Source organism: Vicugna pacos, chromosome 14 (genome assembly GCF_048564905.1).
Source record: "Vicugna pacos chromosome 14, VicPac4, whole genome shotgun sequence".
Taxonomy (NCBI): domain Eukaryota; kingdom Metazoa; phylum Chordata; class Mammalia; order Artiodactyla; family Camelidae; genus Vicugna; species Vicugna pacos.
Window position 1 is genome coordinate 22673350 of NC_133000.1, and position 10348 is coordinate 22683697.

General features: G+C 39.1%; 1 long non-coding RNA gene across 1 annotated transcript; it reads left to right on the forward strand.

The window, feature by feature from the left end:
• Window positions 1–6264: 6264 nt before the first annotated feature.
• Window positions 6265–9620, forward strand: LOC140685504 (uncharacterized). The gene is made up of 3 exons (XR_012058751.1): window positions 6265–6495; window positions 7063–7344; window positions 9473–9620. It is a non-coding gene; the product is annotated as an uncharacterized lncRNA (long non-coding RNA).
• Window positions 9621–10348: the final 728 nt, after the last annotated feature.

The following is a 10348-nucleotide window of genomic DNA, read 5'->3' on the forward strand; positions in this document are numbered from 1 at the left end:
CCCAGCCATCGCCTCAGCACAGCCTGGCAGGGCCGGTGCTCCCCTCTTCCTGGCCTCTGTCTTCCCATTTTGGAGTCACAGGTGATGGCCCTCACTAAGGCAGGTTCCCTGGGCCATGAGGAGGCTGAGGACTGTCCTCTCTCATGGCCAAAGGCATAGGTCAGATCAATGCAAGGGACTGGCCCTGCCAGGACCATCTGGAGAGCTGAGATTTCCTGTGAAGGTGTGACCATGTTTCCTCCTGAGACCATAGAGAGGTAATTCAAGAAAAAAATAAAAAAACGCAGACAGGACATAGAAGTCTACAGATGAAGGCTCCAGAGGTACAGTGGAGAACCAGAGTTCTGCCCTCACAGAGCTGACCTGCACCAACCAAGAAAATGACTGAATAAGATAATTCAGGGCAGGAAAATAATATTAAAACTGGCCCAATAGCTTGAGGAAGATGAAGTTTGGCTGTGTCTCCTTTCTCCTTCTGGCAGCCTTAGGTGGGTTTTGTCAGAAACCAGGTCCAGAGGATGGTGTCACGTTTGTGTCCTCAGCTGGGCAGCCAGTTGGGACCATGGCTTCTCCACCCATGTGGCTCACAAGGACAGAATGATACCGCTGACCTAGAGGCTGGGGATTCTGAACTCTGGTTCAGAATCACATGTCACTTCAGGAAGCAGAAGCATTTGTCCAGTTGACACTGGGGAGGCTTCACAATGTCCTGAAAACGTAGCTTCTGAGGAGGTTGTGGAACTGGAAAATAAAGCTGTACAAACCAACCAGAAGCCAAGGTGCCTGACAGCTATTTCAAACCTAGGGGAATTACTAGCGCTAATACCATGGGAGGAGGGGAGGGTATGTTCCAAGGAGATATCTCAGGGGAAAGAATCTCTTTGGAACAGGAGACATAATAATTATGAGCTCCGGAGAGTAACATGGTAGAGAAAGACACTGTTTTTCCCAGTCATGCTGGATATATACTAAAAAAAGCATACTAACACTGAACTGCCACTGGGGTTCATAATGCTTTTCACTAAGTGCTATTCATGGAGAACATCCTTTCCCACTCTGGTTAAAGAGATGAGTCGGGCATAAGGCTTTCTTTATTAGATGTGCCTCTGGGCTCATGAAAATGTTTCCCGTGTTTTGACCTTGACCATAAAAACAAAAGTGCTGTTAAAAAAAGAAAGAATAAAGAAAGAAAGAAAAGGAAGGAAGGAAGGAAGGAAAGAACAGGTTAATCATGTGGAAGAGGCTACTGAATAACAAGGTGTCATAATGGACGTAAATATTCAATTCATTCACATTTAATTCATTTTAAAATAAACTTTTCTTCCTCCCAAAATATCATATGAGTCAGTTGACTTCCCTGATTCAGGTAGTCTGAATCTGTCTTTTTCATACAATTTTGGAATGTTTATTAGCCATTTATAAATGACAAGTATACTTCAGCTCTTTCCTGTCCCATGTCCTCTTTTACTAGGAAAATTTTACTTTTACCCTCAAGCCTTCAATTTCCTCAAGTATAAAGTCGCTTTCTTACTCTTGCTCTTTCTAGTATTATGGTGATGGCCCTTATGATATGCTTGTCTTCTGACTAATGAGAGAATACTAAAAACCTCTGAGATGTTTTTGTCCACATGGCTTTTTATTTTTCAATATTTTGGTGGTAATTGATAGTTAAATATCCACTGACACTCACTTAGTATAATTGGAAGTGAACATGACCTGAGTTTCTGCCTAAAATGGAATTCCTGACATGCACCTCTTTCCTCAGACAGATGAGCCTTGAATCCTGCCTTATCTCAAAAAAACGGGGGATGTGTCAGACAGTGAGCACAGCATCGCAGGACCCTCGGAATCACGATGAGCGGGGGAAAGATATGCAGACAAGTGATGAGAGGTAAGCTGCTGCGAGTGGATTAACTCAGCCGAAGAGAGGCAGCTTGACTTGGCAGTAGGAGGAATGGAGGCAGGGGGTTAGGAGGAGGCGTCCTAGAGATACGGGCAAGAAGAGAGGAGATGACAGCTCTGATAGGGTGCAAGTTTAGAATCAGTGCTGCTGGATCACTGAGTAGACAGATGAAGCACAAGTCTGGGTGGGGAAAAATCCATATCCTCAGAATTGTATTGGACTTCCTGACCCTTCCTTTGCTGTCGAGTATTGTTTCTATATAAGTTACACGTGCAGAGGACACCATCATCAGAGTTGAGCTCATTTGGAGCTGAAGACAGAGAGAGGCTCAACGGTCCAGTTATAGAGACGTGAAGGCTAGGGGGCAAATAGAGTCTTGCAAGGTTAAAAGAAGACTATGTTCATCAATGCCGAGAACGCTGAAGGGTCTGAAAATCCGCCGTACGTGCAATCTAACGTTTTAGCCCGTCACTGTTGCACGGGTGCTGACAAAGACAAGAAGTCTCTTGCATCAGAGACAAAGGCTTTCTTTATTCACAGTAAAAGCAGTGGACTTGTGCCAGTTTACTGAGTCCTAGTTTCCAAAGAACAGTATGAAAAGCGCGGAGTGATACCTGTTCACACAATAGGATGAGCTACTAGAGTGAGACCACCAGGAGTTTAGGAAAACCAGACAGTACTAATGTGCATTAAGCCTGCCCATCCTTTAGGATGAAGACATGATCCCTGTATCCCAAGGCTGTTTACTGCCTAATCATAATTGGAATGACAGTCTGGAACAAAGACTGTCAGCGCCTTTTCTCACGAGATGTGAAAAAACATTAGAGACCGTGGAGAATTAATTCCCAGGCACCAACCAACTCAAGCCACTGCTTTACTGTTTAGGAAGATGAGACTCTAAAAGATTAAGTGATACTGTAGGGAAACACAATCAATTAATACAGGACTTTAGGTTAGACCTTAATGTTTAGGTCTCAAATCAGGTTAGTAGTAAACGTCACTATGTAACATCAAAGTTTCCCCAAATTCCTCCCAAGGGTTCCTAGGTCGAGTGCATAATATAAACCTGATTAAAAAGTAGTGATGATTGATACTCACTGGTCTCTTCTGGCTCCACACTTCCAGGATTAGTAACACCATTGTCTGGAGTACTTTGTGAGAGATGACTCAGCTCGGACCATCTCTTCTCTAGTGTGTTCAGGATGTGTACAGATTTCTTCTCCGTAGGATCACACAGTTATTTGGGCATAATTTGTGTAGTAATGTTAGGATCATGATTTGGTGATACTACACCGAAGAGGACCCCTTAGGACGAGCTTGTGATGTGAATAATGGGTGAATCTATCAGGTGGGAGATTGTAAACAGCCCTTTGGATCCTGCAAATAATTTAGTGATGTTTGGCAATTAACATCTGAACGTCACACACTTTACTTGTAAGAGAGGGATACTTCAAAGTGTTATTATGAGGAATAGAATATATATGGCGATTCTTGATTCACAAAAATTCACCAGGTGTTGTGCTCTACTGACAGTTGTGAGCGGTTGTATATTTCATAAAAATCTGTTGTTAACGACAATCATGAGAACAGTAATCTGGTGAATGCGATAAACTTGACACATTGATTTTTATAAGGTAAAGCTTATGATTGTGTGAAATTCAAAGAAAAATGTTAACTCAACCAAAAAATATTAAAAAAAGGTTTTCTCTTCATGCCTAAACTCATTTTTATGGAAAACATGTGACTTCCCAAATGAATAAGCTTTTGTTTTTGTAGAATATAGGGCATATTTTATTAACTTGTCACTAATTTGCAATTTTCTCAAAATGTTGAATTTATAATGACTAAAGGTGTTTTCTCTCTTTAATTAAATTTGCTGTTTCTATTTCTGTTATTTATATGCGACTTTCCAATTCTATTCTTGTTCATTTAGTCCCTGTACAAGTGGAGTGTGTTTAAAAAGTTATGATACTTGCATGAACTATGTTAAATGTCTTCAAAAGCCAAGACTTGGATTTACTTGATAAATCAACACAAAATTGGAAAAAATATATTAGAATTTAGAATCAGATTGTGTCTCTGACATTGCAAGACTGTATCACCATCCTTCCTAAAGCCCAGATTTCTCCTATTGTTTTTGCTAACTATCCTTTAATCCTTTCGATCACCAGGGTTTGTCCTCACTTATTACTCTTTACCCCATTCCCCCCACCCATTATATAACCCAGGGTGACATTCTTTCTATTATTCTGTCTTCAGCCAACATCATTTACCAGTGTGGAAACTGAGGCTCAGGGATGTTATAAGCCATTATGTTTATAAAAAGAGATGGCATCATATTGTAGGCTGTTTCTTACTTCTTACCAATGTGGTCTGCTCGCCATAGCTTTAATCCAGGTAGCCCATGTTCTCTGTCTACTCTACATGTCACTGCCCCATCCGAAAGCACATTTATGGTCATAGTCAAACATCATGAAAGGATTCCTGTTATTATTACCATTACTATTATACTAAATAAGTCTGTATGTGTTGACAGAGAATTCAAGAGCTTCTTTGCCCTGGTCTCAATATACCTTCACAAATTTCCATTCCATCTTTTCCATAATATACCTCCATGCCTTCCTGCAACCTAACAACTTGACATTACCTCTACTTTCCCATCTCTGTGATGCTGCTCCCCTCACATGAAATGCTCCTCTACTTCATATCGAGCTGTCAAAATTCCACCAGGACTCTAAGATCAGCTCAGGATCTGACTCGAACCTTCAGTTTCTGTTCTCACATTCTCTTGAAAATGTTCATAACATTTTTGCATCTCTCTTACTGGAGTGAATAATGTCTGCCTTTAATTGTATTTCCATATGCTCATGTTATAGTCAGTGATTCAAAAAAAGCAGAGTTAAGAGTCCTGATCATTTTAATTTTCCATTGATTCATACGAAGCATGATAGGCGTCAGGAGTCTCTTCATTAGCTTTTCAGTAGCATTTCTTTTTTCTGAATCTTGTTCCCCCAAGTCTTGTGTTATGTCGCCCCTTGTCCTCACCTTTCCTTGTGTGTGTTGCACAGTGAAACAGGAATGAGCATAGCTCAGAAACCCATCTGTGAGAAATGCTGTTTACCTACCCTGAGTGTATGAAGGATACATCTTTACCAAGAAAGGATAAATAATATAAAATAATGAAATAAATATAGGGCACATTTCACGTAAGACCAGGGCACCAAATTTTAAGAGTCACACAGAGTCAAAACTAAAAAAAATCACACACTATACATGAAAAATAAGTCCTGAGCTGGATCAGTAACAGAAGCCCTTATGTAGGCTCTCAGACTCTTGTAAGGAAATTCGGAAAACCTCAGCCTAAAGAGGGCAGCAGGGCTAGAAAGTACATGTAAGTGTTGGCTGACAGAAACATCACGGTCTGAGTCTGGAGGGATATTGACAGAGATCCCTGAACACCTCAGCCTCACCCTGTCTGCTCGGAGTTCATCACCTACATGATCAGTGTCATGTTAAAATCATTCCTGAACATCTGAAATATTAATTTAAGTGTAAGGATGTGCATTGAAGAGGAATCATTTACAGCTGTCACCAAGGGTAGATTTGATGGTAATTTCCAACCTCTGCCAGCCAAGATGTTAGAAAAAGTGACAGCCGTGAATCTCTGATAATCTCTGATCTGGTTCTCACCGAGATTTTCTTCCTCTGCCCTTGGATGTGGCTCACATCTGTCTATGAGTCACACTAATTTATACCCAATCTGGTGTGAGAGAAACAAATTCACACATTATAATCTGATGTACATTATATTGCATTGTATCCAATGTAGGGAAGTTTTCAATGAAGCTTTTTATGAATCTGTGTTCTGTAAGAGTTGCTTTCATTTCTGTTTGCTTGTGCAAAAATCCATGAAAACACAAGAAAAGATTGCTCTGACCCAACATATTGTGTATGTGCATGAGCGTGTCTGTGCATGTGTGTGTGCAGGAATCATGTGCTTGGAGGAGTTTTATCTATGACCCCTTTTTGTGGGAAAACGATTCTGGATGCTACCTGGGAAACTATTCCTCACTTGACTAAAACCCCTCATCCCGCGGTTACATTCTGCGGCTCCTGAGCGCATTCCCGCGGGATGTGAGATCCCCACAGATGTAAGCCACAGAATAGGCAGGTGTGGATTAAATTGCCTGTTTGCTGCCTCTTGGTCTTTTGGTTGTTTCTCCCATCATTAGAAGTTGGGAACAGGTATCACTAATTGTTCTCTGTGTTCCTACAACTCCCTCAAGTATCCATGGCTACATGAGAATAATCCTTTCCTTGGTAACTGCTGAATTCAACTTTCTCGCAAATCAAGGCAGGACATTTGGATAGCAAAGACTGGGGAAAAAAAGATCCTGAATAATGTTTTCTATCACTTTGAAAAAGTTTCAGAATACAGGAAGGATTAATGAAGAATGAAGACGTGGTCAGCATGGGAAATGGAGTCTGAGCTTCACATCTTTTACTTTATTATTTCCTACAGTATTTTACCCCCTCCTTCTGGGCACTGTCTCAGACTTTCAGATCATGTTTGGCAATGGTACATCTATTAGGTAAGTCCTTGTAGCAGTAGGTCAACCTTTTTCTGCATTCATTTGACCTACTACATTTCCTGTATTAAGCTCCTGCCAAATAGATTACATAATAAGAATTAAGAAAAGGAAGGATTTCTATCAATCCTAGTTAATTATTGATACTATTTAACTATGTGCTTCCTTAATCATTTTTGTAGGACTCATAAACAGAACCTCTGTATTAAATATATTTTCACATTTCAAATGATTCTTGGCATTTATGTCATTCATGTTGTTTTTCTCAACGTTTATACCATTTAATCAGTCACAGCAGAAGTAGTGGGTGGTTAATAAGTTATTTACAGGAAAAGTGAGGCAAATAAGAATTAATGAAAGACACTTAACTGACATCGCTAAAGAGAACCTGACAAAACTTAACTACTCAGAGAGTTTTAACAGCCATCAACTTCATACAATGTTACAGTTCATTATTCAATAAATATAATTTACTTTGTCCTCTACGACGTTTTAAAACTTTCTAGTGGAAACTTTCACCAAGGAATTCAAGGCTGTATTTCATCTTGTATGACTTCTTTTTTTTTTCAGATGTATTTTGTGCAATAAATCTGACATCTTCAGTAGCAGTTGGCTAGGATGACCAGATAATTTATCACTGAAACCAGGACACTGTTGAGAGCGTGAAGGGAAGCCATTAATATTATTGTGGGATAACCGATGTGAAACCAAGGTTTACCCTGGGAAAAGCACAACTCATGGGCCTCCTAAAGCTGATCAGAAGTAGAAAAAAGATCAAATTGTCTTGACCTTTGACCTCTTATGGAAGAAAGACCAACAAAAAAGAGAACAAGAATAGGGCCTGGAGATGAGGTAATTTGGTTTAACTCTAGACTCCTCCAAATAGTAGCTGGAAGACATTACTCAAGTTATCTGTTCCCTTTCCCAATGTGAACTACAGGATCTGCTGCCTATTGTATTGTCTTAGAATCATTTATACCCAAGACTGTAATCTCTTAGGTTAGCTACTAGCTACATCTGGCTTTTTTATCTTACATGTGACTTTTTACATGTAAATTTGAAATAGCTAATGTTAAACAAAATCCAGTTCCTCAGTTGCACTAGCCATCCTGAAGTGTTGAAGCACCACACGGAGCTAATGGTCATGGTATCAGACAGTGCAGATTAGGTTTTTGTGATTGCAAAAAGTCCTGTTGCCAACACAGTGAAGGTCAGGATCATCATTACTTCTTGCCTAGATTCCTTCAAACCCTCCTGAATAATCAGTGCACATTCACTTTGGCATCCTTGGCTCCATTCTCCATGCAGCAGTGAAAAGATTCTCTCAAAAGGCAAATCTTGTCCATTCACTCACCTGTTAAAGTCATGTAATGGTGTCCTTTGTCTCTCCCGCTCCTGGTGTGGTCTTCCCCCTTGCCCCCCACCCCAAACTTACTGCACCAGGCCCCTTTCCGCTTCCTGCTTCCAACTCCATTGACCCTGTCCTGCCTCTACCATTTGCCAAGACTCCCTTGACTGTGTTGTTTTCACTGCCCCAAACGCTCTTCTCTCAGATGACAGTCACCACATACATCCTCCTGCAGACCAGCTCAGGTGTCACTTCCTGGAAGAACCTCCCCAAACCTCTCTGATGGATTAAATCTCCCCTGATAACTCTTTGTTTTTAATTGAAGCATCGTTGATTTACAATATTGTGTTAGTTTCAGGTGTGCAGCTAAGTGATTCAGTTACATATATATATTTTCAGGTTATTTTCCATTATAGGTTATTACAAGGTGTTGAATATAGTTCCCTGTGCTGTACAGTAAATCCTGTTGCTTATCTATTTTATGTATAGTAGTTTGTATCTGTTAATCCCAAACTCCCAATTTATCCCTCTGTTTCTTTCCCACCTTGGTAATCATAAGTTTGTTTTCTATGTTTGTGGGACAATCCTGTTGTGTATATAGATTCACCTGTGTTATTTTTTAGATTCCACATATAAGTGACATAATATTTGTTTCTCTGTCTGACTTACTTCACTTGATAATCTCTAGGTCCATCCATGTTGATGTAAATGGCATTATTCATTCTTTTTTTATGGCTGAGTATTCTATTGTAAATATACCACATCTTTATCCATTCATCTGTTGATGGACACTTAGGTAGCTTCCATGTCTTGGTTATTGTAAATAGTGCTGCAATGAACATTGGAGTGCATATATCTTTTCAAATTAGTTTTCATCTATTCTGAATATATATGCCTAGGAGTGGGATTGCTGGATCATGTGGTAGTTCTATTTTTAGTTTTTGTAAGGAACTGCCATACTGTTCTCCATATTGGCTGCACCAATTTACATTCCTGCCAACAGTGTAAACATCGAATAGTAATAAGCCAGGAGTGAATGCTTATTCAGCTTTCTATTTGAGTTTCCCTCATAGTGGCTTCCATAAAGTAGGCATTGTGGAACAAAGGAATGACCTGAGGCCTTCAGGAGGCTCTACTATGTTCCTATAAAAAGCTAAAGCTCTTGATCTAGAAAGGCAAAATCAATCAGAACACTGGCCTTGATCTGAGGTCATCAATTTTCCTCTGTTGCCTCATCTTGTTTCTGTTCTATTTGAACCGTAATTCATTAATAGGAGATTTTTTTATGTAAATATGAACTAGAAATCTGAGTTCTTACTTCAAGAAATGTAATAGTTAATATAATAACCAATTATTAATTTATACTACTTGCTGTAGGGGGTTTTTTGTGAAATGTCCATCTTCTAAGACTTTAAACACATCCCTGGTCCCAGGAGTCCAAGTCCTTTTTGGGTTATTTGATCTTCTACCAAAAGAAAACATTTCTCTGTTTCCCCCCTCAGAGTTTCTGTCAGGCCAGCATTTTAATTTGCTTGACATTTTTGACTTTATAGTTAATATTGAAAAGAAATTGTAAATTAAACTTAAATGATTAATGGTGTTCAGCTTCATAATTATATATTTTATTTACAGGTGACTTTTAAAAATATTTTTCAGCAGGATTTTGATGATCAGCTTAATGACTCATCAATGTGTTTTCTGTCAAATAATACCAGCAGCCAAAGTCTAATCATCAAAGAGTGAAAATTAAAGAATAAAAAAACAAAACAAAACAGGGCAACTATTTTGTTAAAAATATTTATCTATACGTTCTTTGGAATGAAGACATAGTAAACTGTAGAATTAAGGTTAATACAGCTAAAACAAGTGCCAACTACTTAGGTGTAATTGAACTGTTAAAGGTTTCCATTGGGCATTATGTTTGCCCTCCTAAATGTTTATTAACATTTTTAGTAATAAAATCTTTCACTCTGAAATAAATACACAGAATCCCTAAATGCATGTACATGGTAATGAGATTTCTTTTTTATAAACATGTTACCTTCTTTTTCTCTATGGTTGTCCTGCTGCCTCTTTATTAATACTCTCAGATTTGAATGCATAAATAAGGAAAAGCTCTGCTTTGTTTCTCTCTTTAGTGTCATTGGCAGCTAGTGTCGCCTTAAGGGTTCTTCTGGACCTTCCAAGATGTGTGATAATGATAATGATAATTGTTTCCATTTATTGAGAACTTACTAAGCACTTTTGCATACACTTCACCAAACCATTATGAAGCATATATCATTCTCTCTCTTTTAGAAGTGGTAACTGAGCCTTAAAGAGATTAAGTAAGCCTTGAATTAAATCACATTTATGCTGAGGGACCAAAAAAAAAGCAAGATTGGGACCTAGGTAATCTTGATTCCAGCTCCACACTCTTAGATACTAAGCTCTGTGGCCCATAAGCTGTATTATCCAGTCTCACCATGTTCTGGTGTGGTCAATTCAGCTTCTACATTGTGTCTGTTT